The sequence below is a fragment of the Myotis brandtii genome, unplaced genomic scaffold (assembly GCF_000412655.1).
Source record: "Myotis brandtii unplaced genomic scaffold, ASM41265v1 scaffold470, whole genome shotgun sequence".
NCBI classification, from domain to species: domain Eukaryota; kingdom Metazoa; phylum Chordata; class Mammalia; order Chiroptera; family Vespertilionidae; genus Myotis; species Myotis brandtii.
Window position 1 is genome coordinate 1,672,579 of NW_005367953.1, and position 23,370 is coordinate 1,695,948.

At 38.9% G+C, this 23,370-nt stretch overlaps 1 pseudogene; it reads right to left on the minus strand.

Annotated features, from left to right (window-relative positions):
* Positions 1–18,939: 18,939 nt before the first annotated feature.
* LOC102252424 lies at positions 18,940–21,644 on the minus strand (annotated as a pseudogene).
* Positions 21,645–23,370: the final 1,726 nt, after the last annotated feature.

Genomic DNA, 23,370 nt, shown 5'->3' on the forward strand with positions numbered 1-23,370 from the left:
CTATGTTTTTTCATCAGTTTTTCATGAAGAGATGCTGGAAGCTACTATTCAGAACCTTAGTGAATTATTTGCTCTCCCTAAAAAATTCTGAGCTAACCCCCGCTGGGCATCTGGCAGTAGGTATCAATCAGGCCAGAGGAGACGTCCCCTGACAAGAGCCATTATCCGGCATCCGCAGGGGCAGGCCAGGGGAGAGCCTGGGGGACAGAATACTGGGCTAATGAGACAGACTTCTGTCTGAAGATGTCACAGTGGCACAAAAGCAGCCTCAGTCACTTCCAGTATTGGTCAACTGAGCATACAAGGTCAAAAAAGATTTTGAATTTAGAGTTAAAAGCTCTGCTAACTGCCACAGCTGGTTAGCTCCTCTCCATCCCAGCGCAAAACTGGGACAATTACCGTGATTTTATCTGGATCAGCTCATTTCAAATCCCAAAGGGATGGTGACTAGAATTTATTATTTTGCAGTTTTTTTGTGTCTTTTTTTTCTGTAGGACTCCTGGACTACAGCCTCTCAGGTCTCACTCAGAGTCCCCAGAGAGGTTTGTTGTTCATATTGGCCATTTAACATGACTGGCCAGTGTTCTTAATTGAGAAGCCATCCCATGACACCCACGATGTAGACAGAGGTCACTAAAGATGTGAGCAAGTCTTTGAGGAAGCGCTTAGAGCATCAAGGTTATTCAGATCCTTGGGAAGGGACAGCGTCAGGGTGACGGCTGATTTATGTGCGTGGATGCACAAGGGTATTGTGGCAGGAGTTGCTCATTAGTTGTTCTCTGAGTAAAGCGAGGCTAAAATATAAATGAAATCTACCCTAGAAATTCATAGGGTCTCTCTCAGGGATGTACTTCCTGTTGAAGATAGACAATTCGGTATCAGATTTGTTTCTATGATCAGCTAAAAATCATAAGACTGGGGCAGAACGAATACAGTATATATAAAACAGTAAACAGTGCTGCTTGAAATAGTGTTGAAAGACTGGCAGTTTCAGCATTACCTGAATCTAGCATCACCTAGCAATACGAAGCCTCAGGTTCCACTCTAGGTATACAGGAAGCAAAATCTCTAGGCAACGTGTTTTTAAAAATACTCTACATTAAAAATAAATAAATAGAAAAATAAAAGTTTTCCAGATAATTCTTGCTGTGCTAAAGTTTAAGAAGAACTGCTGTAGGCCTATATTCAATGTGTCTAAAATTTCCACTTCCATGTAACTCACTAAACTAGCCTGGCTTCCTTGTCTTTCTACTCTTTGTTTCCAGCTGTTTTATCCTGGTGGTACCTGATCAGACCACCTGGTTATATAGGAACTCAGTTTTATGTTTAGCATCCACATAAATCAGAATTCTTTTATGCAACTCAGCATAAAAATACTGATTCTTAGTCTTGTGATTTGGTTTGCAGCAAAAACACCACAGTTATTATTTATGTATTTATTTTTATATATTGATTTTGAGAGACGGAGAGAGAGAGAGAGAGAGAGAGAAAGAGAGAGAGAGAGAGAGAGAGAGATAAAAACATCAATTTCTTGTTCTCCCTACTTATGCATTCATTGATTCTTTTTTTTTTAATTTTGTTTTATTGCTTAAAGTATTACAAAGAGGTTGATTCTTGTATGTGCCCTCACCGGGGATGGAACCCACAACCTTGGCATATTGGGACAACATTCTAACTAACTGAGCTACCCAGCCAGGGCTTGAATGACCAGTTATAACTTCTGAAATTTTTCTGTTCACATCCAGGATAACAATGGTATAAATTAAGAGATGAGAAAGGAAAGAAGTGCTTACATGGGCTGTGAGTTGCTCCTGGGAAGCTTTCACTTCAGCTTGTAATTTCTCAATGTACTGAAATGGAGAAAAGTTTAGAAACAAAGTATATAACTATTCTTTTTACATATTCAAAGTATTCCAGATATAGATATGTACCAGGTCTCAAATCATTGAATGGCATTATCTCAGCTAGAGGTTTTGAAAATTTTCATTAAAGAAATTATTGCATCCATCCCTATCTCTTTTCCATCCTATGGAAGAGCACAATGATAAAGGACATGAGTGTGTTAAGAGTTAGAAATGATTGGGAAAAATAATGCTTGCTGATATACTGTAGGTAATGCTAATCTACCTTATATCCTATAAACATGTATATGAGGCCAAATGGGTTTGTATCTGCCTTTGTAACACATGGATATGTTTTTCTAAGAATATATATATTATAAATTTATATGATAACCATATATAAATGTCGAGAGATCCAGAGGTTAATAACTTCTTATAAAGGAATTGATTAAAAGCATATGCCAAATCTTCTGATCCACTGTTTTATTACATAGAAACTATTCCTTGATTGAAACCTTGAAAACTAAGAAACATTTGTATAGTCAATACCATTTGCTAAATAAAGTATTCAGATAATACGGTTCAAAGGGATACATGTCAAACAAACTTTAAAAATATTACTATGTAAATATTTATCAGGGAATACAATTACTAGTATGTTTAGCAAATACAAATATTATTTGCCATCTTGAACTTAAACCCAAACTTCCAACCCAGCCAGTAAGGACTGCAGAATTGTCAGTTCACATCAGTTTAGGTAACTTTTAAAATAAAGATGATCTTTCTTCTACTACATACCTGGTCTTTTTCAAGAACCATTTTTTCGTACGGTTCCCCACTGTGTTCCTTGTGGTCCAGAGCCTTTAGTTTTGCCTCCAGCCAGGAAATTTGCTCCAGCAGTTTTGACTTTGTTTCTTCAGAGGCTGAAAGCTAAAGACATTTGCTTGTAAGGGTATATCGGCACAGTGACTTTTTTAAAAGCTGCTTTTTAAAAGTCCAATTTATAAAATAATTACCTCCACCAATACCTATTAAATATGAAAATGGCTTCTTGACTATTCCTCATAGATGACAGATGAAACAACATCATAGAGAGGAAAATAACATTGCTTTTACTTAGTTTTTCATAATAAAGATTTTCTGGGCAAGAGATGAGACCAATAGTTACAGCAGGCAGAGAGATTTCTAATGTAGTGATCTCAACCGTCATCTTTATTATGTTTCCAGATCACTTTATTTGTACAGCTGTATCTGAAATCTGTACTGTGCTTTCCATGTGGTTCTTGAAACTGAACTCTTGGGGGACTACAGTTCTCTAGAAAGAGTAGGAATTCTGACCCCCTTAAATGATTACCATATAAGCAGCTGGGTAGATGGAGCTAAAGGGAAAAAATGCAGGAATTTCAAGTTGAAGTCTGATCAAAGGCTAGTCTATGCTAAACTTAACAACAACAACAAAAAAAGTCTAGAAGTGACTTTCTTTGTTTTACTGTTTGTAGATTCCTCTTGAGGAAAGTGGTAGTTTGATAGTCCCTAGTCCCTTAATTCCCTTGGAGAGCCCTGGACCAGCTTTTCCTTTCATCCAGGCAGCTTGCTGTGCGTTTCCTCTGTAGGTCAGCAACAATTCTGAGAGTGCCTGGAAAGGGACACACAGCCTTGTATTCATTCCAGGTCCAGCGTATCCCCTGGGCAGGCATCTCAGAGGACGCATGCCGCCTTCATGTTACTCTAAGCATTATTGTGAAGCATATTGTCGCATCTTGAAAAGTGCAGCCAGTATTTAATGACAATTTACCAAATATAAAGAGGTTGATCTGCTGTGGAAATCAGGTGGGAACATCATATATACTAGCATCCATCCATCCATCTACACAAATCATCCACTTAACAAATATTTGTCTAGTTGGCACTCTCCACAGCCATTATGTTATATGCTAGGTGTTGGGAAGCACACGAGACTTGATTGGAAAGTTGTAAGGTGGACATTCTGATAAAAGGGAAGTGTGTGGAAGGTCACCTGCCCTGTTTATCGGAATTCTGACTTAGGGGAGACTTAGGGGAGTGTCGAAGGCAGTGCCCCTAATTATTCCTTGATATTTCCAAACAAGACTGTGAATGTGTAGACCCCCGGGTGTTTACTGGAATCCTTATGCTTAATCTCTAGATGCCCTTGCCTAGAGGACAATGTAAACACATGTGTCCTCCCAAGATTACACACCTACTGATGGTATCTAAAGATAAAAACTACAATAAAAGGCTAACGAGGCAGGCAATGGAGGCGGCCTGGCTCCTTCCATGGGCCGTTCCTTAGCCCTCTCCCCCACAGTGAAACTGTCGGAGTAACCTGTTCATCCTTCGTTCAGGGGCTGCTGGTCAGCCCCGGCAGCTAGGGATTATGAAAGTGAAATGTAAGGACCAGCAGGAGCACATATGTCATGCACCACTGGCTATGCCTTTCTACTCTCCGTGACTTAGGAGGCCTGTGGTGCTCCTCGTGGGCACTAACACATTTAACTCTTGGGTGCATGATGGTTTGGGAATGTAACCTTGTTTCTCTTAGCACCCTATCTCATTACACAGTTTAGAGTAATAGCTTAGCATACACACTCTTAAATCAGACCCTTTGGGTAAAAATCTCAGTTTGTTACTTACTATCTATGTGATTTGGGCAAGTTGTTGATTCTCTCTGGGCTTGATTTTCTTATATGTACATGGGAATGGGGATGAAGAAGTAGTACTTACCTTATGGGTTTGCTTTGAGGATTATTTGAGTTTATACAGGGAAACACTAAAAATAATGTCTGGAACATATCAAGTACTCAGTAACTATTATTATTTCGTCTACCTCCTCTAGATTGCAGTAAGCACTCATATGGGTTTTATCCAAATATTTATTAGTTATCCTATCTAATAATAGACAAACATGGTAATTGACTGTACCTTCACTACGCCTCCCATTGGCTAATCAGCGTGATATGCAAATTAACCGCTAACAAAGATGGCAGCTAATTTGCATAGTGCAGGCAGGGTGGTACAGCGCCATCCCGCCTGCCCTGTCGCCATCCGGGCCTGCTATCTGCGACCCAAAGTGGCGGGTGTCCTGTGTGCGACCCGACCCAGGGTGGCCGGGCGGGGCAGCGAAGGCTTGAAGGCGGCTCCGGCCGGAGCAAAGGCCTGGGTTCCGGGTGCCGGAGGAAAACCGGTGCCGGCAGCCAGGGGAAGGGAAAGCCTATTGCACGAATCTTTTCGTGCAACAGGCCTCTAGTCCTATATAATAAAAGGCTAATATGCAAATTGTCCCTATGGGCGGGAGTTCGACTGACCGGGAGTTAGACGTGGGCTGATCACCAGGGGGCGGCACAGAACATTGTGGGCCTTGGCAACGTGGCGCTGGCAGTGGGTGGCAGTAGAGGCGCTCTCAGCCCTGATGGGCCCCGATAAGAGTGGGACCCTGGCGGGATGTGAAGCAGGTGAGTGGGCGGTGCCAGGCCAAGGCGGGTGCGAAGGGAGGCCCCAGCCAGCACCCGGGGGAAGGGAGGCCCTGGCCAGCAGCCAGCAGCCGCTAGGGATCCTACCCACTCACGAATTTCGTGCACTGGGCCTCTAATCTAATTGTAAAACAAAATATCTGAAGACTTCACAGCCTCTATGAGCTAGTTACCTAAACTCAATTGTATTTGCTTTGTTCACTTCCTGCAACCACTCTAGACTTCAGGGGAAAAGGTCTCCAGGTCTAGTATTTTTTTTTTCACAATATATTCTTTCTCAGTCTGGCCTATTTTGTTTCCATATTTCTCCTGATCCTATAATTCCTCTAGTCACCATTTGGTTGTCTGTCTATCTACTCTTTATTGTTTTAGGCTTTTATTCATTCACTCAATAGATATTCATTTATTCACTCATTTGTTAAAGAGATATGTGGGACATTTATTATATGTCAGACTTTAGAGATAAAATATGTATTTATTATATGGAAGACTTTGGAGGTAAAAAATGTAAAAAAACTGATATTGTTCATATTCTCAAATACCTCAGACTATACAAAATATTTTAAAAACTATTATATAAGATGAAAGTGTATAGATAAATAATAATCATAATTAACATTTACTGGGTACATCTCAGGCATTCTGCCAAACCTTTTGTTTTCATGATTATTTAATCTTAATTCAGTTTCATACTCATTTTATCTGAAGACTTCAGATGAGAAAATTCAAGAAGTTCGATCTGGTTGTATAACTTGCCCAAGGAAGTACCAAGTAAGCGTTGGAACCCAAGCTTTTGGTAGTGGACATTGGGTCTGATACTGTAAACCCAAATTTGACCCCAGCTCAAGAAGTGGGGCCTGATAATCACAAACAATCCTGTTCTCATTGCTGCTGATTGGTTCAGGAATCAAGGCCTAAAAGCAATCGGAGCCTTGCTTTTCTTTGGCAACAGTTACCTCGTATGAGGAGATGTGATCTGACTTAGGCCACTCACTACACAGGAGGAACTTTGATGATGTGGAGAAGTGCTCTCTCTCTCCTCTATCAGATATGAATGCTCCTGTAGCCGTCCTATAAATATCAGGAAACCAGTTATGTGATAAAACCACACTCTGAATGGAAGAATAGAAAAAACCTGGTCTGGTTCACACTATTGAAATGTTTTATCAAACAATCTTGAAGGATGTCCCACCTTGAGACTTATACTTAGTGAGATAATAAGTTTCCTTATTGTGTAGGCGTTGAGTTTTCTATTACATTCTACCAATAGAATACTTGATGTCTGATTCCAAAATCCCATGCTCTTGACAACAAGTCAGTAAAATCCATAGAAAAACAGCAGTACCTACATTTATTCGGTAGCTACCTGCTGTGTGCTATCTATATATGTGCTACCTTATTCAATTGCTCAAAACCCTAGGAGAACTTTTATTTGTATTTCTTATTATTAACACTATTTAAAGATTGAGGAACCAGATGCTTTTAGTGACGAATTGCCCATAGCTAATAAGAAGAGGTTGGGTTTGGATCTAGATTGGTTTGCTTCTACCTCTGGGTTCTATATGACATCCAAACCCTAACTCTGAGGCTGCCTGCAGATGAAGACTGTGATTCCCCCCCCCACCCCCGCTCCCCCTTATTAGGTGGCCTTCAGCATTGTTTCTCACATGTTTGTTTACTTATTTACCTGAAGGAAATTAATTTTGTTTTTAAGGCTTGAGAATTCTGACCTGTCATCTTGCTTCCTTTTTATACGGACACCAACTCCATCTCATTCCTCTCCACCTGTCAGGGATTTCTGTCTTCATATCTCTTTCACTCAGATATGTTTATCTCCAGTTCAGCTTAACTCTAAAGCACTTGGTGTCAGGAGAACTATGTTTTAGTCTTACCCCCACAACTCACTGACACTATGACCTTGGTACCCATAATAGGATTTTACTATGCTACCTTTCTATATTTTTACATGCTAGTTCTCTAGTCATATGTATTCAAACTAGATTGTAAATTTTCTAGAAGGTTGAATGGAGAGTTCGGTTAAACTTACAGTAAGACATAATCAAATTGGCCAGGAACAAGCTTTGCTAAAATCGTTCCATTTATTAACTTTTAAACTATGAGTCTTAATTCGCAAATGTATCATCACCTCACAAAAGCAGGATAAAGGGATATTATTTCCTCTTCATGTGGGGCAAGTTTTAGTAATGTTGGGGCAAGAACTAGTAATTTACTGTTGGATTACATTACATAATAGTGAAACTGTTTATTAGCATAGGAAAATTGGTACTTCCCCAGTCCCTTTGAAAAACAGCCCATTGAATAAACCTGGTAATCCAAAAGGAAAGAGATGAGAGGAAAATAAGATAAAAAGTATACATTTAATTTTTTAAAAATGTAAGCGCTGCATAAAAGATTGTACTTTACATTAAGTCACAATGTTAGCTGCCAAAATTTTGAATTCACTCCATTGTTTTGATGGGGGTTTAGAACTTTTCAAAGCCTAATTTTCAATTCAGGAAACCCTTAGGATTTATGCCTAAATTTAAATTCAAATTCTAGGATAGAAAGCAAGGCATCAAAGTAAATAAGAGGAAATTCAAGTTAGAAGCTACAAGATATCACAATTGAACTTTAAAACTCTGGGGACTTTGGGCATAGCTTCCTTTCTTTTTTTCTTTTCTGTTCTTTTTTACTTTTTCCATAAGAACTAGTTTGTTTTATAGAGTAACTGTTTTGAAAGGTTAGTCCAACTTAGAATCAAGTATCTGCTTACAAAAAGAGAGTAGAAATTCTCCTAGTCTTGAAGGGATAATTTTTATATATCTTAGTTAGCCAGCTTTGCTGGAACGGATAGTTAACATGATGCTGGGAAGATAATATTCTACCTTTGACTCCTTTTGAAGACAAGGCCCCCTTCCCCTCTGTTCATGTTCCTAGCAACTGTGGAGTGAAGAGGTGATTTTAAAAGCATTAACAACATTTGTCTTAAGAATTGTGTAAAATAGACAACTTCATATTATACACTTGAAGCTGTGTAAATTCAGTTAAAAAAATTCAACTTTCAATATGTACCTCAATGTTCAATAAAGATCATTATAGAGATACTAGGGGCCCAGTACACGAATTTGTGCACCTTAAAAGGAACTGTGGGCCGCGAGGCTGCAGTGGGCACAGGGAAGGATCTCAGCTCATCCTCTGCACCTCCGTCTGGTCCCTCCTGCTGTGCTCTCCCCCCACACCCCGTCCCCTGTCTGCCAGCAGCCCCCCTCCGCCGCTGTCACTCCCACGCGCTGATGGTGCTAGCCCCTCTCACACCCACTGATGGTGCCGAGCAATTGGGACCGCGCTGGGTGCTGGCAGCGGGTGCAAGTGGTGGCTCTGGTGCCATTGGCGGGTGCGAGTGGGGCCGGTGCCAGCAGCAGGTGCGGGTGCCGGTGGCAGGTGTGAGCACCCTGTGGGACCGCGGCGTGTGGGAGCAAAGAACTTCCAGTAACTACCAGAGGATCATCCTGATGACAGCGACTGGTGCCCTGCCTTGGTCTGGCACCCCGCTCACCTGTTTCACCATCCCACTGTGGCCAATGCTCACCGTGTTCCGCACTCTGCCACCTACTGCCAATGCCTGCCATGTTCTGCACGTGCGCCCTGGTGGTCAGCGCACATCATAGTGACCAGTTGTTTGGTTGTTCCGCCGTTCGGTCTACTTGCATATTAGGGTTTTATATTTATAGATTACAATACAGTTACAACCAAAGGAAGACAAATTGTATTCGCTGTACAATGTATTGATACAGTCAAGAAAGGGTATTGATATATTTTAGAATTGTACTCAAGATAATAGTTAAAACAAAATGAGTTGAACTTCACAGAAGATGGCAGAGTAGGAAGCTCCAGAAATTGGTCCCTCCACTTACACAACTATTGAGCTGACAAGAACTGTCAGAACTAAGCATTTCAGAACTCTAGAGCCTAGGAGAATAGCTGTAGCATCCAGGAAAGAATTTTATGAGTAAAGAGACTGGCAAGCAAGGGAACCTCTGTCAGGTCACTGGCTAACTATAGAGATAATGGAACAGGAGACCTTAGTGACCACACATGATAAGCAATGCAGTCTTTGCAAAATTACTTTAGAAAAATAACTAGACAAATATATAACTGCAGACCTCAGCAAGCAATAATAGCAATTCTTGGGGAGGAGAATCTGATTTCCAGAGTTACCACATTACAATATTTAAAATGTCTAATTCTCAACAAAAAATTATAATTCTTACAAAGCCAAGTATTACCTGTTTATGAAAAGAAAGAAAGGAAGAGATAAACAATTATTTTTTAGGAAATCCAGACATTGAACTTTTGGATTTACTGAACAAATACTTTTTTTTTACTTCTTAAAGTATTACAAAGAGTATTACACATGTCTCCTTTTTCCCCCCCGCTTGACATTCCCCCGGCTTCCCCCACCCGCCATGTCTTGTGTCCACCTAGGATAAAAAAGAAGTATGTTAAATCAACAATCTAACCTCACACCTTGAAGAACTAGAAAAAGTACAACCAACACCAGTAGACCGAAGAAAGAAACAAAATGGAGAAAGAAAAACAGTAGAGAAAATCAATAAAAACCAAAAGTTGTTTTTTGAAAATGATAAAAAAGTTGACATATCTTTAGTTATATTGGTTGAGAGAGAGAGAGAGAGAGAGAGAGAGAGAGAGAGAAGACAAAAAAAAAACCTAGAAAAAAAAGAAGTGAAAGTGAAGACATTATTACCAACCTTTACAGAAATTAAAAGGAGTACGAGAATACTATGGACAATTAAATACCAACAAAGCTTACTAGATGAGGTGCAAAATTCCTGGAAACACACAAATTACCAAAAGTGATTCAAGAAAAAGTAGGGGAAAGAACAACAACTTCATAGATAGATAGCAATACAGTGATTACCAGAGGGAAAGGAGGTGGGAGTAAGTAGGGAAAAGTAAAGGGGGGAGCCATGGTTATGGAAGGAGACTTGACTTGGGGTGGTGAACACACAATACAATATATAGATGATGCATTGTATAAGTGTACCCCTGAAATCTATATAATTTTATTAACCAATGTCACATCAATAAATTCAATTTTTTTTAAAAGAAAGTAAGGAGACAGAATCAGAATTAAAAACTTCCCCCCAACAAAGTTCAGGATCAGATGACTTCACTGGTGAATTCAGTAAACATTTCAAGGACAATTAACACTAATCCTACTCAAACTCATCTAAAAAATAAAAGAGGAAATACTTTCTAAAACATTACCTTAATACCAACGTTAGGCAAAGATACTACAAGAAAAGAAAACTATAATATCTTTTATGAATATAAATATAAAAATTCTCAACAAAATACTAGCAAACTGGACCAACAGCACATTAGAAATAATATACTAGTACACCATGACCAAGTTGAATTTATCCCAGGGATGCAAGGGTGTTTTAATATTTTAAAAAATCAATTACTTTCATACATCACATTCATAGAATAATAAAACACACACACACACACACAACAGGAGCATCTCAATAGGGTCAGGAAAATAATTTTCAAAATTCAACATGATAAAAACACTCAACAAACTAAGAATAGAAGGAAACTTCCTCAACATGATAAAGGGCATTTATGAAAAACCCACTGCTAATCTCATTCTCAGTGGTGAAAGTGGATAGCTTTCCCCCTCAAATCAGTAACAAGACAGGATGCCTGCTTTCTCCACTGCTCTTCAACCTCATACTGGAAGTCCTACCCAGTGGGATTAGGCAAGAAGAAAACCCAAGGCATCTAAATTGAAAATGAAGAAATAGAACTCCGTTTGAAGATGTGATTCTATATATAGAAAATTTCAAACAATTCACAAAAACTAGGGTTAATAAATGGTTTCAGTAAAGGTTCAGAGTACAAGTAAATACACCAAAACCTTTGTTGCTATACACTAGTGTTTTAAAATGTAGGTTTTAATATTATTCAGGCATAGTGAGGCCAACAAATCAGGAGATGTTTGCCTTCAAAAGTATAGTTTGTTACAGTTCCTAGGAGGAGGGGTCATGTCACACCATGTGGGGGGCCATACTTTGGGGGAGGGGGGCGGAGACAATGTGGGGAATTACCAGGATCAGTCAAGAGGTAAAGGAAGCAAGAAGAAAATGGTGGGTAAGAGCATTTATTGTAGTTTCTGTGGGAAGGAAGGGGTGAGTCAGGATAAGCAGGATGTTTTGAGTAACTTGTCCCGAGTTGTCTGGTTGTGGTGAGTAAGACAGGTGAATAGTGTCCCTGAGTGTGTAGCCTGAGGGAGATGACCCTGAGGGTGTGAATTTTGGATTGATTAGTTTGCACTTAAAAGCCAGGCTCACAGGCAAGCCATTTACTATCCCTAGGAACTGGCTAACCCTGGGAGGGACAGTCTCTCCAGGATCAGTGAAACCCCAGATGTCAAAGAGTCTGAACTACAGAATATAAAAAGCATAATTAATACAACCAGAAATGAGCATTCTACAAAAGGAGATACAGGCATATCTTGGAGATATTGCAGCTTTGGTTCCAGACCACCACAATAAAGATAATATTGCAATGAAACAAGTCACACAAATTTTTTGGTTTCCCAGTACATATAAAAGTTATGTTTATACTATACTGTAGTCTACTAAGTGTGCAATAGTATTATATCTAAAAACAACAACAATGTATGTACCTTAATTAAAGCATGCTGCTAAAAATGCTAACCATTGTCTGAGCCTTCAGTGAGTTGGAATCTTTTTGCATCGATGTTGGATGGTTGCTGAAGGATGGGGTGGCTGTGGCAATTTCTTGAAATAAAACAGCAGTGAAATTTGCTGCATTGATTGACTCTTCCTTTTATGAGGATTTCTCTATAGCATGTTATGCTGTGTGATAGCATTTTACCCACAGTAGAACTTCTTTCAAATTTTGAGTGGATTACTGCTGTTTTATCAACTAAGTTTATGTAATATTCGAAATCCTTTGTCATTTCAACAGTCTTTATAGCATCTTCATCAGGAGCAAATCTGTGACTCTTCCTTTCACTTGAACACTTAGAGGCCACTGTATTGTTATTAATTGGCCTAATTTCAATATTATTGTGTCTCAGGGAATAGGGAGGCCCAAGAAAGGGGAATGATGGGAAACAGCCAGATGGTAAGGCAGTCAGAACACACACATTTGATGATTAAGTTTGCCATCTTAAATGGGCATGGTTCATGGTGACTCAGACAATTACATTAGTAACATCAAAAATCACTAATCATAGATCACCATAACAAATATAATAATAATGAAAAAAATTAAAATATTATAAGAATAACCAAAATGTGACAGAAACACAAAATAAACAAATACTATTGGAAAATAGTGTCAACAGACTTGTTTGATGTAGGGTTGCCACAAACCTTCAATTTGTAAAAAATAAAATAAAATAAAAAATGTATCAGCGAAATGCAATAAAGTGAAGCACAATAAAATGAGGTATGGCTATAAAGGAAGCAATTCTATTCACAATAGCATCCAAAAGAATAAATTACCAAGTAATAAATAACCAAAGAGGTGAAAGAGTGATATACTGAAAACTATAAAACATTGTTGAAGGAATGAATGAAGACCTAAATAAATGGAAAGATATTCCATGTTCCTGAATTGCAAAAGTTAATGTTGTTAAGATGGCAATACTTCCCATAGCAAACTACAGAGTCAATATAGCCCCTATTAAAATTACAATGGCTTTCTTTGCAGAAATGGAAAGCCAACCCTCAAATTCATATGGAATCTCAAAGATCCAGAATTGCCAAAACAATCTTGTAAAAGAACAACAAAGGTGGAGGACTCACACTCCCCAATTTTAAAATGTACTACTACAAAGCTACAGTAATCAAAACAGTGTCTTACTGGACATAAAGATAGACATGTAGATCAATGAAATAGAATTGAGAGTCCAGAAAGAGACCCAAATATTTATGACCGATTAATTTTCAACAACAGTGCCAAGACCATTCAATAGGTAAAGAAGAATTTCTTCAATAAATGCTGCTGGAACAACTGGATAACCACATGCAAAATACTGAAGGTGCACCCTACCTCACTCCATAAACAAATATTAACTAACATGAATCTAATTATAAGAGCAAACCCAAAAGACTTTTAGAAGAAAGCAGGAAAAAGTCTTCAAGCTCTCAGATTTGGCAGTGGATTCTTTGACACTAAAAGCACAAGCAACAAGCCCTGCCAATGTGGCTCAGTGGTTGAGCATCCATCCATGAGCCAAGAGGTCTCCAGTTCAATTCCCGGTCAGGGCACATGCCCCAGTTGCGGCTTGATCCCCAGTGCAGGGTGTGCAGGAGGCAGCCGATGGATGTTTCTCTCTCATGGATGTTTCTATCTATCCCACTACCCCACTCCTTCTCTAAAATATATATTTAAAAAGCACAAGCAACAAAATAAAAATAGTTAAATTGAACATCAAAATTTTAAAATTTTGTACAGCAAAGAACATTATCAAGATAGTGAAAGTAAACCTATAGCATGAAAGAATATATTTGAAAATCATATATCTGATAAGGGTATAGTATCCAGACTATATAGAGAACTTTACAATCCAACAACAAAAAAACAATCCAATAAAAAAAATGGGGGGAGAACTTGAATAAACATTTCTCCAAAGAAGTTATATAAATGGCCAAAAGCACATGGAAAGATGTTCAAGAGTCTCCCCAGTGCCAGGTAGATGTCACCATAAAGTTTAATTTTGCAATATATCTTTGGAATATTTCATTTCCTTCCCATTTTGTTATAAATATGTAACTCTATAAATCCACTTTCATTAATAATTTTATGAATAGAATTGGAAATATTTCTTTAAAAAATTTTTTTCAATTACAATTTACATTCAATATTTTTTATTAGTTTCAGGTATTCAGTATAGTGGTTAGTGGAATGTTTCTTAATTTCAAAAAGTCAACATCTTTGGTCATTAATTAAGGAAAAGCAAATCAAAATCACAATGAGATTCCATTTCACAGTCACTCTGATGGCTGTAATTTAAAAAAGTAAAAGTAAAAGGAGTTGGTGAAGATGTGGAGAAATAAAAACCCTTGTCCATTGCTGGTGGAAAACAGTTTGGTGGGTCATAGAAAAGTTAAAAATAGAATTACCATATAGTCCAACAATTCCATTCCTAAGTATGTACCCAATAGAAATAAAAACATATATTCACACAGAAACTTGTATACAAATGTTTATAGCAGCATTATTTATAATGCCTAAAGGTGGAAATCCAATGTCCATCAACAGATGAATAGATAAACAAATTGTGTCTTATACATACAATGGAATATTACTCAGACACAAAGGGGAATGAAGTACTAACACTTGCTATAACTTGGATGAGCCTCAAAAACATTATGCTAAGTGAAAGAAGCCAGGCACAAAAGGTCACATATTGTGTTATTCCTTTCATATGAAATATCCAGAATAGGTAGCCCATAGAGACAGAAAGCAGATTAGTGGTTGTCAGGGAATGGGAGGAGGGGAATGGGGAATGCTTATTTAATGGGTACAAAGTGTTCTGGAGGTGACAAGAAAGTGCTGAAACTTTTGAGAGGTTGTGGTTGCACAACATTTGAAGGCTCTAAATGCCACTGAATTGCATCCTTCAAAATGGTTAATTGTATGTTATGTGAACTTAATCTCCATGAAAAGAAAAGAAAATGACTTACTAATTAGCTCTCAGTGGTCAAGAAAATTGTTAGCATTACATCCATTTATTGAATGTTATTAGAAAAAAAATAACAAAATTGAATTGACTGGTTTCATTTTAAATTAATGAACACAAGTCTCAGACAGGCACTCAACAATGCTCTGAAATCAAAATATCATTATATTTTTCTTCTTGTAAATTAACTTTCCTCTTCCCTGAGATAACTCTTTATTACTCTCTACTCTTTTCTCTAATGTCATTTCATACTTTCTCTTCAAAATTCCACTTCACCCCTCACCCCAATGACCACCTCATCAATAATTCACAGAAAAAATAGAAGCTGCCAGATGGCCTGCTACTCCCTCACCTTCCCACCAGCCAGTATATAAACCTTGCTGCAGCAGACACTGCTAATCTGTTTCCCAAGAGTTGTTTCCCATTTATCCCTTGCTACCAGACAGTAGATTTGGATTAGCTAGCAGCCATGTGTTTAGAGGCACTTGGCTTTGTCTAGCATCAGGGAATGAATCACAACTGAACTAAGCCAGCCATGTTGGTCTCATTCCCGGGTATACTAGTAAAAGAGTATTTTAAGCATGGGCCTGCAATCCTTGGAGCCTGAGGAGAAGAATTTTACCAGCTCTGTAAAAAAGACACACAGGAGGAAGCACATCCCTTTTTCTCAGGATGTTTTGACTGAATATAATGCTTAAAACTGCTGCAGATACCTTACAAGCGTGGCACAGTCAGCACTGAGGACGGCAGAGCCAAGGATGGCCAACACCTATGCTCTTGGTGACATTCTTGAGCCACTGAAATATCCAAACCTGGAACTGCCTCCCCTCTAGACTTATTCTTTTGTGAGATGATAGCTGGCCGTCTGACACTACTTTAATTTGGCTTCTATTACTGGAAGGGGAAAGCATCCTTATTGGACAAACGGAGAAGAAGTTCTGACTATCAAAGGCCAGTCCTTCCAATTGGCTTTGAATCCCATCTCATTGGTCACAACACCTTTGCTTCTGGAATTTTCACCCTGCTCTCTCAATCCATTTCTGCATTACCTATTTCACTCTTTCTGGATGATTCTATTCAGCATATAAACATGTTACAGCAAGTCTCATGATGTATGAAAGCTGTCCATTGAACTCTCCGCATCTCCAATCATTCAATTTCTATGCTCCTTTTCCCATTCAAACTTCTTAAAATGATTGCCTCTCTACACTGTTATCAGTTTCTTACATACTGTCATTCTTTTTCTTTAAAAATGTTGGCTTATATAACTGAGAAGTCAGAAATAGATTTTTGTTTCGCTCACAACTAGATTTCACAAACTCCAAAGAACTCATAGTATCATCTCTTTTTAACTCTATATCTTTGTTCTGCTCCTATGTGTTGGCCTCATTATTTCCCAGTGCAGACAAACTTCCTTCACAGAGTGGGAAACGTTACCTATGGCCTTCCAAGTTCATGACCTCACGTGTCGGACAATTTACCCTCCAGTAACAAATTGAAAAAGGACTTGGTTTGGCCCGTGCCTGTTCATATGACCTCTCCTGGGTCAATATTTATGGTCAGGAAAATGGAATATCATATTGACTGGACCTATTCATTCCCTCAAAGTTCATTCCCTCTAGTCAAGGATACTGTGGTTGACAGTCACAGAATTATTACAAGATTAAAGTCAAGAGGAGCAGTTCTTCAGTAAAGGTAGATATAAAAACAGAGGCCAGTTAAATACCACCCTCTGGGTGTTCAGCACAATTACACCCTTATATTCATAAGTATATTCAATTCTTAAAATGCTCCCGCATAATATGGTGCATCTATTCTACGTAATCCAAAATGCACTCACCCCCTCCTGAAAGGAGACAACCCAAAGTCATCTCAAGTTACTGCATCTACCTTCACATTGAGATCTCCAAATTATGTGTAATACTCCCTGACTCAAATCCAGATGAGTCTCATCATCATATGGCACCTAAAGATCAAATAGGAAGTGTACCTCCCTAATATGTCTAAAATATAGGGCAATCACAATATAATTCCCCTTCAGGAAAAGGGACAAGGGAACAACTTACATTTGTGGCAGGCTATTGCAAACACCATTTCTACTAGTCAGAGATAATGAAGACGGTCCGGGCAGTGCAGTGACGGAGTTTTCTGAGGTTTGATTCTGTTGCTGACCTCAGGGAGGCTTTTCTTCTATGGCCACGATCAAGAAACAGGCTAGAGGGCATTCCTTTGTAGGGGTTGTACTATGTTTGAGTTTTGGTATGTCATTAATTCCTCTATTTGTCAGGATCATCTCAGTTATGTTACAGAAACACAGTTACATTGCCTTAGGTTAAAGAGACAGGTATTGGGTCATTTAGCTAGGAAGGAGCGGCACAGATGATTCTGAGTCTCAAATTAGATTCTCAGAATTTTCTCACTCTACCATCATTGGTGTGTCTCTGTCTCTGTCTCTGTCTCTGTCTCTCTCTCTCTCTCCCTCTCTCTCTCTCTCCCGGGAATCTACTGAGACCCTGGTATCTTGTCTCTGTCTTCTCTCTCCCTCTCCCTCTCCCTCTCCCTCTCTCCCCTAAACTCTTCAGTTGGCTTCTGTCCTCCACTACTCTACTGCAACTAATCTTGTCAAAGTTACTGATAATCCTCATTTTATCAAATGTAATGGACAAATTTCTGGTCATTTTTCAACCTCCCAGTAAAATATTACATTTGAACATCCCATGCCTCTTGAAACACTGTCTTCTTTCTGCTTCCAGGACATGATTCTCTGGATTTCTTCCTGGTTCTCAGTTTCCTTGGCTAGATTTCTCATTTCTTCCAATCCTCTAAATATCGAAATCTGAGAGTTTGGTCCTTGGCCCAACTCTCTCCCTTATCTGCACTAATTCTCTAGCTGATTTCTTAGGTGCCATGATTCAAGTGATAGTCACATGTTTATGACTCACAATTTTTTTACATAGTGTCAGACACATACACACACACACAAGTAATATTGTCACTTGAATGTATACTAGGTATCTAAAAATTAGCGTATTCAAAATGAACTCATACCATATGTCTTCCCCAAACTTCTCTCTCTCTCAATAAATAGAACCACCCATCCATGTGTTTAAACCACAATATATATGAAACTTCTCTTTCCCTCACCATTCATCCAGTTGATCACAGAGTACAATGATTAAAACCTCACCATTAAGTAATGTGAATTTTTATTTTCATCTCCTTTCATTGCCTGTACTCCTAGATCTTCTCCTCCAAACCCACACCCATATACACAGCAATTAATACTGCAGAATAGGTTTCTGGTGTCACTCAGAAACCACTCAAAAACAAACTGAGTTGGCAAACCTTGTGGAGCTCATGCTACAGAGAAAGGAGTGACTTCATTTAAAAACAAAGCTTCCCTTGTGCTAAGTGCTTCACAAGCTGACTTAGACTAGTACTACAAACTATGAAATTCTTTGGCAATAAATAACAGAAGCAAGCACTTTAAAAATGACCTAGCCTATCTGTGGAATGGGCAGGAACCTCTGGCGCTGAAGATACACACTTCGTTCACAGAACTGGTTTGGTCTCATTTTAATTTTACAGCTAAAAACAAACAACAAATTCCTCATCCTATCCCAAACCTAGACAGAACAAACTTTTACATTTATTAATATTTCTGCCTTTAGAAATTATTTCCAGCCATTTCTAGGTTCATGAATATCTTAAAATAGACCTCCAAATGCCTATAATTTAGACGCATAGTTACCCCTTGGGTTAGTTTGCTAGGGCTGCTGTAAAAGAGCGCCACAAACTGGGTGGCGTAAGCAAAATAACTTTATTGTTTCATAGTTCTGGAGACTAGAAGTCTGAGATCAAGGTGTCAGTACGGTTGGTCTCTTATGAGGGCTGTGAGAAAGAACCTCTTCTCTGTTTCTCCTCCAGCTGCTGGTGGTTTTCTGGGGATCGGTGCTCCTTGGCCTGTAGAAGCATGACCCTCGTCTTCCTTCATCTTCGTGTGGCTCTCTCTGTATTTCAGTGTCCAAATTTCCAACTTTAATGAGGACAACAGCCCTATTGGATTAGGGGCCCATCTCACTCTAATATGTCCTCATCTAAATGAATTACATCTGCAGCAACCCCATTTCCAGATAAATTCATATTCTGAGAAGGGGACACAATCTAACCCATAACACCCCTACATGTAGAAGGTAATAAAGGAACATTTGAGCTCTGAGTGAAAACAGAGAGAAATATTTAATGAAAGGTCAATAAATACAGGCATACCTCAGAGACATTGTGGGTTCAGTTCCAGACCACTGCAATAAAATGAGTATCACAATAATGGGGGTCACACAAATGTTTTGTTTTCCCAGTACATATGAAAGTTATCTTTATACTATATTGTAGTCTATTAAGTGTGCAATAACATTGTGTCTAAAAAAATGTACAGATCTTAATTTAAAAATACTTTATTGCTGCCCTAACCAGTTTGGCTCAGTGGATAGAGCATCAGCCTGCAGACTCAAGGGTCCCAGGTTCGATTCTGGTCAAGGGCACGTACCTTGGTTGCGGGCACATCCCCAATGGGGAGTGTGCAGGAGGCAGCTGATCGATGTTTCTCTCTCATATTGTGTCTAAAAAAATGTACAGATCTTAATTTAAAAATACTTTATTGCTGCCCTAACCAGTTTGGCTCAGTGGATAGAGCATCAGCCTGCAGACTCAAGGGTCCCAGGTTCGATTCTGGTCAAGGGCACGTACCTTGGTTGCGGGCACATCCCCAATGGGGAGTGTGCAGGAGGCAGCTGATCGATGTTTCTCTCTCATCGATGTTTCTAACTCTCTATCCCTCTCCCTTCCTCTCTGTAAAAAATCAATAAAATATATTTAAAATAAAATAAAATAAAATAAAAATACTTTATTGCTAAAAAATAATTGCCAACCATCATCTGAGCCTTCAGTAAGTTGGAATCTTTTCGCTGGCAGAGGGTCTTGTCTTGATGTTGACATAATGTTGATGGCTGCTTTTGATCAGTGTGGTGGCTGCCAGAGACTGGGTGGCTGCAACAATTTCTTAAAATAAGACAGCAATGAAGTTTGCTGTTTTGATCAACTCTCCCTTTCAAAAATGACTTCTGTATAGCATGCAATGCTGCTTATTAGCATTTTACCCACAGTAAAACTTTCAAAATTGCAGTCAATCCTTATAATACCCTACCGCTGCTTTATCAACTAAATTTATGTAATTTTCTAAATCCTTTGTTGTCATTTCAACAATCTTCACAGTTAAGGCTTTATCATGAGATTGCAGCAATCCAGCCACAGCTTCGGGCTCCGCTTCTAATTCTGGCTCGCTTGTTGTTTCCACCACATCTGCAGTTACTCTTCCACTCAAGTCTTAAATCCTCAAAGTCATCCAGGAGGGTTGGAATCAACTTCTTCCAAACTCCTGTTAATGCTGATAGTTTGACCTCTTCCCATGAATCACGAATGTCCTTAATGGCATCTAGAATGGTGACTCCTTTCCAGGTTATCAATTTACTTTGCCCAGATCCATCAGAGGAATCACTATCTGTGGCAGCTATAGCCTTACAAAATGTATTTCTTAAATAATAAGTCTTAAGAGTTAAAAACTTCTCCTGATCCATGGGCTGCAGAACACTAATCTTATTGTACATCTCCCCCAGAGCTCTTGGGTGAACAGGTGTATTATCAATGAGCAGTAATATTTTGAAATTTTTTTTCCCCTGAGTATAGGTCTCTACACTGGGCTTAAGATATTCAGTAAACCATGTTGTAAAGAAATGTGCTATCATCCAGGCTTTGTTGTTCCATCTATAGAGCACAGGCAGATCAGATTTAATATAACTCTTAAGAGCCCTAGGAGTTTTGCAATGGTACATGAGCATTGGCTTCAACTTAAAGTCCCCAGCTGCATCACCCCTTAACAAGAGAGTCAAGACTGTTCTTTGAAGCCAGGCATTGACATCTCTCTAGCTATGAAAGTCCCAGATAGCATCTTCTTCCAATATAAGGCTGTTTGTCTACATTGAAAAGCCCTTGTTTATTGTAGCCACCTTCATTATCTTAGCTAGGTCTTCTGGATAAGATAGAAGTTAACTTGCTGTAACTTCTACATCAGCACTTGCTGCTTCACCTTGCAGTTTTGTGTATTAAGATGGCTTCTTTCCTTAGAACTCACAAACCAACCTCTTCTAGCTTCAAACTTGTCTTCCGCAGCTTCCTCACTTCTCTCAGCCTTCTCAGAATTGGATTAGGTGTTGGCTTAAGGGAATGTTGTAGCTGGCTTAATCTTCTCTCCAGACCACTAAAACTTTTTTCCTGTTACACTAAGGTTGTTTCACTTTCTTATCATTTGTGTAATCACTGGAGTAGCACTTTTAATTTCCTTCAAGAACTTTTCCTTTGCGTTCACAACTTGGCTCACTGTTTGGCATGAGAGGCCTAGCTTTTGGCCTATTTCAGCTTTTGACATGCTTTACTCACTGAGTTAATCATTTCTAGCTTTTGATTTGAAGTGAGAGACCTGCAACACTTCCTTTCACTTGAATACTTAGAGGCCATTTTAAGGTTATTACTTGGTCTAATTTTAATATTGTTGTGTCTCAGGAAATAGGAAAGCCCAAGGAGAGGGAGAGAGACAGGGCACGGTCAGTTGGTGGAGTAGTCAGAACACGTACAACATTTATCAAATAAATTTGCTGTTTTATGTGGGTAAGATTTGTGGCATTCTCTCCCAAACAATTACAATAGTAACATCAGAGATAACTGGTCACAGATCACCATAACTAATATAATAATAATATTTTTACATATTGTAAGAATTACCAAAATGTGACACAGAGACACAAAGTGAGCAAATGTTGTTAGAAAACAGCACCAATAGAGGATTGATATAGAGTTGCCACACACCTTCAATTTGTAAAAACTGTAATATCTATAAAGTGCAATAAAGAAAAGCACAATAAAACAAGGTATGCCTGTAATTGAAATATAGTGTCAGGGCCCATGCATAGAGAGTCCTAAGATTCCTTTAATCTTCAAAAGAGATTCTTTGGGCCTTATGAATAGATAAGAATACCAGAGAGAAATGAGACATGGGAAAACGTGAGGCAGTTAATCATTGGCTTTGATGTAAAGGTCAAGTGCTGGGATATAAAAGTCCAAAAGCAATAATGTCACATTCTGAGAAATTGAAGCCAACAATTGCAAGGTCCTGGGATCCATTCAAATAATGTAGAAGTCCCTCTAATTCCAGCACATTCTCAGAGCACTTTTTTGGGATAGGGCACAGACTTACCCTGTTGGTAGGACTCTCAGAGTTGACTCAGGAAATGCATTCTACTATCTTGAGTTTCTCTCAGGGGTCTCCCTTTATACTCAAACCTCCTTAATGTCTGACTGCTGGAGTCTCATACCTGCTCAGTATTGGATCTTTCATGTGGCATTTGGAAACCTTTCTGTCAACTTGCGAGAGAATAACCTGTTATTATTATGCAAATATTTCCAACTTTGATTATCCCCTGAAGGTATCAGGGACTGCCTGTCACTACATATCTATTCAATAATGCTGAGAGACTTGCATTTATACAACCCCAAATATAAACATTAAACTCTTCTGGAGGCTAATAAATGAGGTCTCCATTCACAAAACACATGATTATGCAAAATTTTCTCTTTGAAATCCCAGGGACTAAAAAATGGGGGGAAGAAGAAAAGTTTATTTCTATCTCCTTTCTCATCCTTTAATGTCTCCTCAGCTTCAATTGGTATAATGGAAAGAGCATGAGCTTTGATATCAGGGAGATAAGTGGATAAATCTTAACTTGATTTGAGACCTCAGGGAAGTCACTCTCTGTATTTCTTCCATGAGGCATATGGTGTAGAGGAAGATACAAATAGACAATTATAGTTGGTTGGGGTGGAGAAGTGAGAGAGAAATTATGAGAGCACCTGGGAAGGACATCTAACCCAAACTTGAAGGAGGAAGAAATGCATTTTGGAGGAAGTAGCATGCAATTGACAGATAAATTTGTTGGAATTTATTTGATAATGGGAAGGGGGTAAAAGGAGGTGGTGGAAACAGAGTAATTATAGTCAGAAGCAGAGGGAGAAGAATGTTTATTTTTTTTAAATTAAATCTTTATTGTTCAGATTATTACATTTGTTCCTCTTTTTCCCTCCCACAACTCCCCTCCACCCAGTTCCCACCCCCCCCTCCGCCCTTACTCCCCACCCACTGTCCTCATCCATAGGTGCACGATTATTGTCCAATCTCTTCCTGCACCCC